Here is an 11,011-nt window from a genome sequence, read left to right as displayed (position 1 = left end):
CACCCTTGAAGAGTGGTCTATTTTTGATGAATCTCGATAGTAGTGATACACATATTCATAATGTTGAAGCCAAAAGATGCAGAGTTGATAATGATAGTGCAACTTATTTGTGGCACTGCCGTTTGGGTCATATTGGTGTAAAGCGCATGAAGAAACTCCATACTGATGGACTTTTGGAACCACTTGATTATGAATCACTTGATACTTGCGAACCATGCCTCATGGGCAAGATGACTAAAACGCCGTTCTCCGGAACTATGGAGCAAGCAACTGATTTGTTGGAGATCATACATACTGATGTATGTGGTCCAATGAATGTTGAGGCTTGTGGCGGGTATCATTATTTTCTCACCTTCACAGATGATTTAAGCAGATATGGGTATATCTACTTAATGAAACATAAGTCTGAAACATTTGAAAAGTTCAAAGAATTTCAGAGTGAAGTTGAAAATCATTGTAACAAGAAAATAAAGTTTCTACGATCTGATCGTGGAGGAGAAAATTTGAGTTACGAGTTTGGTCTACATTTGAAACAATGCGGAATAGTTTCGCAACTCACGCCACCCGGAACACCACAGCGTAATTGTGTGTCCGAACGTCGTAATCGTACTTTACTAGATATGGTGCGATCTATGATGTCTCTTACTGATTTACCGCTATCATTTTGGGGTTATGCTTTAGAGACGGCTGCATTCACGTTAAATAGGGCACCATCAAAATCCGTTGAGACGACGCCTTATGAACCGTGGTTTGGCAAGAAACCAAAGTTGTCGTTTCTTAAAGTTTGGGGCTGCGATGCTTATGTGAAAAAGCTTCAACCTGATAAGCTTGAACCCAAATCGGAGAAATGTGTCTTCATAGGATACCCAAAGGAAACTGCTGGGTACACCTTCTATCACAGATCCGAAGACAAGACATTCTTTCCAAGAGTGGATCCTAACTAAAAAAGGAGTTTCTCTTGAAAGAAGTGAGTGGGAGGAAAGTAGAACTTGATGAGGTAACTGTACCTGCTCCCTTATTGGAAAATAGTTCATCACAGAAACCGGTTCCTGTGACAACTACACCAATTAGTGAGGAAGCTAATGATGTTGATCATGAAACTTCAGATCAAGTTACTACCGAACCTCGTAGGTCAACTAGAGTAAGATCCGCACCAGAGTGGTATGGTAATCCTATTCTGGAGGTCATGTTACTTGACCATGGCGAACCTACGAACTATGAGGAAGCGATGATGAGCCCAGATTCCGCAAAATGGCTTGAGGCCATGAAATCTGAGATGGGATCCATGTATGAGAACAAAGTATGGACTTTGGTTGACTTTCCCGATGATCGGCAAGCCATCGAGAATAAATGGATCTTCAAGAAGAAGACTAACGCTGATGGTAATGTTACTGTCTACAAAGCTTGATTGTTGCGAAAGGTTTTCGACAAGTTCAAGGGGTTGACTATGATGAGACTTTATCACCCGTAGTGATGCTTAAGTCTGTCCGAATCATGTTAGCAATTGCCGCATTTTATGATTATGAAATTTGGCAAATGGATGTCAAAACTGCATTCCTGAATGGATTTCTGGAAGAAGAGTTGTATATGATGCAACCAGAAGGTTTTGTCGATCCAAAAGGTGCTAACAAAGTGTGCAAGCTCCAACGATCCATTTATGGACTGGTGCAAGCCTCTCAGAGTTGGAATAAACACTTTAATAGTGTGATAAAAGCATATGGTTTTATACAGACTTTTGGAGAAGCCTGTATTTATAAGAAAGTGAGTGGGAGCTCTGTAGCATTTCTAATATTATATGTGGACGACATATTGTTGATTGGAAATGGTATAGAATTTCTGGATAGCATAAAAGGATACTTGAGTAAAAGTTTTTCAATGAAAGACCTCGGTGAAGCTGCTTATATATTGGGCATCAAGATCTATAGAGATAGATCAAGACGCTTAATTGGACTTTCACAAAGTACATACCTTGATAAAGTTTTGAAAAAGTTCAAAATGGATCAAGCAAAGAAAGGATTCTTGCCTGTAATACAAGGTGTGAAATTGAGTCAGACTCTATGCCCGACCACTATAGAAGATAGAGAGAAAATGAAAGGTGTTCCCTATGCTTCAGCCATAGGCTCTATCATGTATGCAATGTTGTGTACCAGACCTGATGTGTGCCTTGCTATTAGTTTAGTAGGGAGGTACCAAAATAATCCAGGAGTGGATCACTGGACAGCGGTCAAGAACATCCTGAAATACCTGAAAGGGACTAAGGATATGTTTCTCATTTATGGAGGTGACAAAGAGCTCGCCATAAATGGTTACATCGATGCAAGCTTTGACACTAATCCGGATGACTCTAAGTCACAAACCGGATACGTGTTTATATTGAACGGTGGAGTTGTCAGTTGGTGCAGTTCTAAACAAAGCGTCGTGGCTAGATCTACGTGTGAAGTGGAGTACATAGCTACTTCGGAAGCAGCAAATGAAGGAGTCTGGATGAAGGAGTTCATATCCGATCTAGGTGTAATACCTAGTGCATTGGGTCTAATGAAAATCTTTTGTGACAATACTGGAGCGATTGCCTTAGCGAAGGAATCCAGATTTCACAAAAAGACCAAACACATCAAGAGACGCTTCAACTCCATCCGAGATTTGGTCAAGGAGGGAGACATGGAGATTTGCAAAATACATACGGATCTGAATGTGGAAGACCCGTTGACTAAGCCTCTTCCACGAGCAAAACATGATCAGCACCAAGACTCCATGGGTGTTAGATTCATTACTATGTAATCTAGATTATTGACTCTAGTGCAAGTGGGAGACTGAAGGAAATATGTCCAAGCGGCAATAATAAAGTTGTTATTTTATATTTCCTTATTCATGATAAATGTTTATTATTCATGCTAGAATTGTATTAAGCGGAAACTTGATACATGTGTGAATACATAGACAAAACACCGTATCCCTGGTATGCCTCTACTAGACTAGCTCGTTGATCAAAGATGATTAAGTTTCCTAGCCATGGAAATGTGTTGTCATTTGATGAACGAGATCACATCATTAGGAGAATGATGTGATGGACAAGACCCATCCGTTAGCTTAGCATTATGATCGTTCAATTTCTTCATGTCAAATATATATTCCTCCGACTATGAGATTATGCAACTCCCGGACACCGGAGGAATACCTTGTGTGCTATCAAATGTCACAACGTAATTGGGTGATTATAAGGTTGCTCTACATGTATCTCCGAAAGTGTTTGTTGGGTTGACATAGATCGAGATTAGGATTTGTCACTCCATGTATCGGAGAGGTATCTCTGGGCCCTCTTGATAATGCACATCATATGAAGCCTTGCAAGCAATGTGACTAATGAGTTAGTTGCGGGATGATGCATTACGGAACGAGTAAAGATACTTGCCAGGAACGAGATTGAACTAGGTATGAAGATACCGACGATCAAATCTCGGCAAGTAACGTACCGATGACAAAGGGAATAGCGTATGTTGACATTGCGAGCTAGTCGCAAATGGTTACATCGATGCAAGATTTGACACTGACCCGGATGATTCTAAATCGCAAACCGGATACGTGTTTATATTGAACGGTGGAGCTGTCAGTTGGTGCAGTTCTAAACAAAGCATCGTGGCGGGATCTACGTGTGAAGCGGAGTACATAGCTACTTCGGAAGCAGCAAATGAAGGAGTCTGGATGAAGGAGTTCATATCCAATCTAGGTGTCATACCTAGTGCATCGGGTCCAATGAAAATCTTTTGTGACAATACTAGTGCAATTGCATTGGCAAAGGAATCCAGATTTCACAAGAGAACTAAGCACATCAAGAGACGCTTCAATTCCATCCAAGACCAAGTCCAGGTGGGAGACATAGAGATTTGCAAGATACATACGGATCTGAATGTTGCAGACCCATTGACTAAGCCTCTTCCACGAGCAAAACATGATCAGCACCAAGGCCCCATGGGTGTTAGAATCATTACTGTGTAATCTAGATTATTGACTCTAGTGAAAGTGGGAGACTAAAGGACATATGCCCTAGAGGCAATAATAAAGTTATTATTTATTTCCTCATATCATGATAAATGTTTATTATTCATGCTAGAATTGTATTAACCGGAAACATAATACATGTGTGAATACATAGACACACATAGTGTCACTAGTATGCCTCTACTTGACTAGCTCATTGATCAAAGATGGCTGAGTTTCCAAACCATGGATATGAGTTATCATTGGACCAGTGGGATCACATCATTAGAAGAATGATGTGATTGACTTGACCCATTTCGTTAGCTTAGCACTTGATCCTTTAGTATGTTGCTATTGCTTTATTCATGACTTATGCATGTTCCTATGACTATGAGATTATGTAACTCCCGCTTACTGGAGGAACACTTTGTGTGCTACTGATACGTCTCCAATGTATCTATATTTTTTTATTGTTCCATGCTATTATATTACCCGTTTTGGATGTTTATGGGCTTTATTATACACTTTTATATTACTTTTGGGACTAACCTATTAACCGGAGGCCCAGCCCATATTGTTGTTTTGTTGCCTGTTTCAGTATTTTGAAGAAAAGGAATATCAAACGGAGTCCAAACGGAATGAAACCTTCGGGAGCGTGATTTTTAGGAAGAATATGATCCGGGAGACTTGGAGTTCACGCCAGAAGATCCTCAAGGAGTCCACAAGATAGGGGGGTGCGCCCTACCCTCTCGTGGGCCCCTTGAGGCTCCCCCGACCGACTTCTTTCACCTATACAATCCTACGTACCCTAAAAACATCGAATATCAAGATAGACCGGGAGTTCCACCGCTGCAAGCCTTTGTAGCCACAAAAAACCTCTCGGGAGCCCGTTCCGGCACTCTACCGGAGGGGGATCCCATCACCGGTGGCCATCTTCATCATCCCAGCACTCTCCATGACGAGGAGGGAGTAGTTCACCCTCGGGGCTGAGGGTATGTACCAGTAGCTATGTGTTTGATCTCTCTCTCTCTCTCTCTCTCTCTCTCTCTCTCTCTCTCGTGTTCTCTCTATGGCACGATCTTGATGTATCGCGAGCTTTGCTATTATAGTTGGATCTTATGATGTTTCTCCCCCTCTACTCTCTTGTGATGAATTGAGTTTCCCTCTTGAAGTTATCTTATCGGATTGAGTCTTTTGTTTGAGAACACTCGATGTATATCTTACCGTGTTTATCTGTGGACAATGGGATATCACGTGCCACTTGATGTATGTTTTGGTGACCAACTTGCAGGTTCCGCCCATGAACCTATGCATAGGGGTTGGCACACGTTTTCTTGACTCTCTGGTAGAGACTTTGGGGCACTCTTTGAAGTACTTTGTGTTGGTTGGATGAATCCGAGATTGTGTGATGCATATCGTATAATCATGCCCACGGATACTTGAGGTGACAATGGAGTATCTAGGTGACATTAGGGTTTTGGTGATTTGTGTCTTAAGGTTTTATTCTAGTATGAACTCTATGATGGATTGAGCGGAAAGAATAGCTTCATGTTATTTTACTACGAATTCTTGAATAGATAGAACAGAAAGGATAACTTTGAGGTGGTTTCGTACCCTACCATAATCTCTTCGTTTGTTCTCCGCTATTAGTGGCTTTGGAGTGACTCTTTGTTTCATGTTAAGGGATTGTTATATGATCTATCTATGTTATTATTGTTGAGAGAACTTGCACTAGTGAAAGTATGAACCCTAGGCCTTGTTTCCTATCATTGCAATACCGTTTACACTCACGTTTATCATTAGTTACCTTGCCACTTTTATTATTTAAGATTACAAATACCTATATCTACTATCCATATTGCACTTGTATCACTATCTCTTCGCCGAACTAGTGCACCTATACAATTTACCATTGTATTGGGTGTGTTGGGGACACAAGAGACTCTTTGTTATTTGGTTGCAGGGTTGTTTGAGAGAGACCATCTTCATACTACGCCTCCCACGGATTGATAAACCTTAGGTCATCCACTTGAGGGAAATTTGCTACTGTCCTACAAACCTATGCACTTGCAGGCCCAACAACGTCTACAAGAAGAAGGTTGTGTAGTAGACATTAAGCTCTTTTCTGGCGCCGTTGCGGGGAGGTGAGTTCTTGAAGGTATATCTTTAGATCTTGCAATCGAATCTTTTTGTTTCTTGTTTTATCACTAGTTTAGTTTATGAAAGAAAACTACAAAAAAAGGAGTTAAGTTTGTCTCATACGCTTCGTCTTTTTAATATCTTTCGTGAGTTTGATGAAAAGGAAATTGTGCTCAAGTGCTAGAAGAAGAAATCTATAGAATGTTTGGTACTAGATCTTTGTATGATGAGCATGATTGCAATGTTGTTAGTATGAATTCCTTGAATATCCATGATGCTAATGATATGCAAAGCCACAAGCTTGGGGAAGCTATGTTTGATGAATATGATATTTTTTGTCCCCCAAGTTTTGATGAGCAAATTTATTATGATGAAAGCATGCCTCCTATTTATGATGATTATATTGATGAAAGTGGGTTTGGAAGAATGTCAACTTTAGGAAGTAATGATCCCACTATTTTGGAGGATGTTGAATCTTATTGTGATGAACATGAAAGTGGATTTGGAAGAGTGTCAACTTTATTTAGTGATGATTCCACTATTTCGGAAGAGGTTCCAATTGATTATGAGAACAAAGTTGCTATCTATGATGATTATTGTGATGACTTGTATGCTATTAGGAATAATGATAACCATGAAACTTGTCATCATGATTTTAGTTTTAAATTGGATTATTGCCTCACATGATAATTATTTTGTTGAGTTTGCTCCCACTACTATTCATGAGAAGAATTTTGCTTATGTGGAGAGTAGTAAATTTTCTATGCTTGTAGATCATGAAAAGAATGCTTTAGGTGCTGGTTATATTGTTGAATTCATTCATGATGCGACTGAAAATTATTATGAGGGAGGAACATATGCTTGTAGGAATTGCAATAATATTAAGTTTCCTCTCTATGTGTTGAAATTTTTGAAGCTATGCTTGTTTTGCCTTCCTATGCTAGTTGATTATTGTTCCCATAAGTTGTTTCCTCACAAAATCCCTATGCAGAGGAAGTGGGTTAGACTTAAATGTGCTAGTCATATTCTTCTTGATGCTCTTTTTATGTTTCAATTCTTATCTTTTATGTGAGCATCATTTCATCATGCCTAGCTAGGGGCGTTAAACGATAGCGCTTGTTGGGAGGCAACCCAACTTTACTTTTGTTCCTTGATTTTTGTTCCTGTTTAGTAATAAATAATTCATCTAGCCTCTGGTTAGATGTGGTTTCATGTTTTAATTAGTGTTTGTGCCAAGTAGAACCTTTGGGAAGACTTGGGTGAAGTTTATGTGATCTTGCTGTAAAAAACAGAAACTTTTGCGCTCACGAGATTAGCTGCCATTTTTTACTGAAGAGCGCTTTTAGGTTGATTCTTTTTGCAGATGATTAATAGACAAATTAGTCAGGTCCACCAATTTATTTCAGAATTGTTTGGATTCCAGAAGTATACGTTTGATACAAATTACTACAGACTGTTCTGTCTTTGACAGATTCTGTTTTCTATGTGTTGTTTGCTTATTTTGATGAATCTATGAGTAGTATCGGAGGGTATGAACCATAGATAAGTTGGAATACAGTAGATATTACACCAATTTGAATTTAGATTGAGTTCATTACAGTACCTAAGTGGTGGTTTTATTTTCTTATACTAACGGAGCTTACAAGTTTTGTTTTGAGTTTTGTGTGGTTGAAGTTTTCAAGTTTTGGGTAGAGATTCGATGGACTATGGAATAAGGAGTGGCAAGAGCCTAAGATTGGGGATGCCCAAGTCACCCCAAGGTAATATTCAAGGACAACCAAGAGCCTAAGCTTGGGGATGCCCCGGAAGGCATCCCCTCTTTCGTCTTCGTTCATCGGTAACCTTACTTGGAGTTATATTTTTATTCACCACATGATATGTGTTTTGCTTGGAGCGTCATTTTATTTTGTTAGTATTTGCTTGCTGTTATTTAGAATAATGTTTTGCTTCTATATTTTCAATAAAAATGTCAAGGATAGCCTTTACCATGCTTATTTTGCTAGTATACATGTTGCTGTTTGAAAAAACAGAAAGTTTACCTCTGTTGCAAAAATTCCCTAGAAAGTTCAGAGAAAGGTATAATGTTGAATCATTTTGAATATTGAGCTCTGATAAATATTCTACAGCGTAGTATTTTTCTCATAATTTTTGGAGTTAGGGAAGTATTGATACTCTTGCATTCTTTACAGACTGTACTGTTTTGGCAGATTGCTGTTATGGTTGCATTGTTTGCATATATTTGCTTGTTTAATGATTCTATTTGAGGATAGGAGTGTTAAATATGCAGAGTAATTTAGTATGCAATGTTGAATAATAATTTTAGTGATTTGTTACAGTATAAAATGATAAGGTTTTGCATTGGTTTATACTAACCTATCTCACGAGTTCTTGTTGAGTTTGGCGTGGATGAAGCTTTTGATAAAAAGAGAAACCATGATATGAGAGGAATTAAGGAGAAACAAAAGTTCAAGCTTGGTGATGCCCAAGGCACCCCAAGATAATATTTCAAGAAGTTTCAAGCATCTAAGCTTGGGGATGCCCCGGTAGGCATCCCACCTTTCTTCTTCAACAACTATCAGTTAGTATCGGTTGAGCCTAAGTTTTTGCTTCTTCACATGAGTTGTGCTATATTTGCAATGACATTTTATTTTGATTTGCTTGCTGTTTGCATAAAGTACTTAAGATCTGAAATTCTTAAATGAGAGAGAGTCTTCACTTAGTTGCACAATTATTTGACTACTCATTGATCTTCACTTATATCTTTCGGAGTAGTTTGTCATTTGCTCTAGTGCTTCACTTTTATCTTTTAGAGCATGGCGGTGGATTTTTTGAAGAAATTGCTAGTCTCTCATGCTTCACTTATATTATTTTGAGAGTCTCTTAGAACAGCATGGTATTTGCTTTGGTTACAATTTTGGTCCTAGAATAATGAGCATCCAAGTTGGGTATAATAAAAACTATCATAGGAAGTGAATTGGATGCTATGATCAATTTGTTGCTTGATAATTGTTTTGAGATATAAGGATAGTAATGTTAGGGTCATGCTAGTGGATAATTATGAAATTGAGAAATACTTTTGTTGAAGTTGGCAAGTCCCGTAGCATGCACGTATGGTAAAAGTTGTGTGACAAATTTGTTGCATGAGGTGCTCTTTTGATTGTCTTCCTTACGAGTGGCAGTCGGGGACGAGCGATGGTCTTTTCCTACCAATCTATCCCTCTTGGGGCATGCGTAGTAGTACTTTGATTCGAGGGCTAAGTAGACTTTTGCAATAAGTATATGGGTTCTTTATGATTAATGTGAGTCCATGGATATACGCACACTCATCCTTCCACTTTGCTAGCCTCTCTTATTACCGCGCAACTCTTGCCGGTATTGAACCCATTATTTACCTTCCTCAAAACTGCCACCTTACCTACCTATTATGACATTTCCATAGCCATTCCGAGATATATTGCCATGCAACTTTCCACCATTCCATTTATTATGACACGTTCCATCATTGTCATATTGCTCTTTGCATGATCATGTAGTTGACATCGTATTTGTGGCAAGGCCACCTTCATAATTTTCATACATGTCGCTCTTGATTCATTGCATATCTCGGTACACCGCCGGAGGCATTCATATAGAGTCATATCTTGTTCTAGCTTTGAGTTGTAATTCTTGAGTTGTAAAACCATAAAAGTGTGATGATCTTCATTATTAGAGCATTGTCTCAGTGAAGAAAGGATGATGAAGACTATGATTCCCCCACAAGTCGGGCTGAGACTTCGGACTTTACAAAAAGAAAAAAAGAGAGAAAAAAAGAGAAAGGCCAAAAAAAGGAAAGGCCAAAGAAAAAAAGGGAAGAAAAAAAGGAAAAAAATAAAAAAGAAAAAAAATGAGAGAAAAAGAGAGAAGGGATAATGCTACTATCTCTTTTTCCACACTTGTACTTCAAAGTAGCACCATGATCTTCATGATAGAGAGTCTCCTATGTTGCCACTTTCATATACTAAGTGGGAATTTTTCATTATAGAACTTGGCTTGTATATTCCAATGATGGGCTTCCTCAAAATGCCCTAGGTCTTCATGAGCAAGCAAGTTGGATGCACACCCACTTAGTTCTTTTTGTTGAGCTTTCATATATTTATAGCTCTAGTGCATCCGTTGCATGGCAATCCCTACTCACTCACATTGATATCTATTGATGGGCATCTCCATAGCCCGTTGATACGCCTAGTTGATGTGAGACTATCTTCTCCCTCTTTTTGTCCTCATAACCACCACCATTTACCACCTTAGTACTATGTCCATGGCTTGCACTCATGTATTGCGTAAGAGTTGAAAAAAGATGAAGCGCGTTAAAAAGTATGAACCAATTGCTCGGCTCGTCATCGGGGTTGTACATGATGGGAGTATTTTGTGTAATGAAAATGAAGCATGGCCTAACTATATGATTTTGTAGGGATAAGCTTTCTTTGGCTATGCTATTTTGATAGGACATGATTATTTGTTAGTATGCTTTGAAGCATTATTATTTTTATGTTTTATAAGCTTTTATCTTGAATCATTTGGATCTGAACATTCATGCCACAATAAAGAAAATTACATTGAGAATTATGCTAGGTAGCATTCCACATCAAAAATTCTGTTTGTATCATTTACCTACTCGAGGACGAGCAGGAATTAAGCTTGGGATGCTTGATACGTCTCCAAAGTATCTATAATTTTTGATTGTTCCATGCTATTATATTACCCATTTTGGATGTTTATGGGCTTTATTATACACTTTTATATTACTTTTGGGACTAACCTATTAACCGGAGGCCCAACCCATATTGCTGTTTTATTGCCTGTTTCAGTATTTCGAAGAAAAGGAATATCAAACGGAGTCCAAACGGAATGAAACCTT

This window comes from Triticum dicoccoides, chromosome 1B (genome assembly GCF_002162155.2).
Source record: "Triticum dicoccoides isolate Atlit2015 ecotype Zavitan chromosome 1B, WEW_v2.0, whole genome shotgun sequence".
Classification (NCBI taxonomy): domain Eukaryota; kingdom Viridiplantae; phylum Streptophyta; class Magnoliopsida; order Poales; family Poaceae; genus Triticum; species Triticum dicoccoides.
This window is presented reverse-complemented; position numbering follows the sequence as displayed.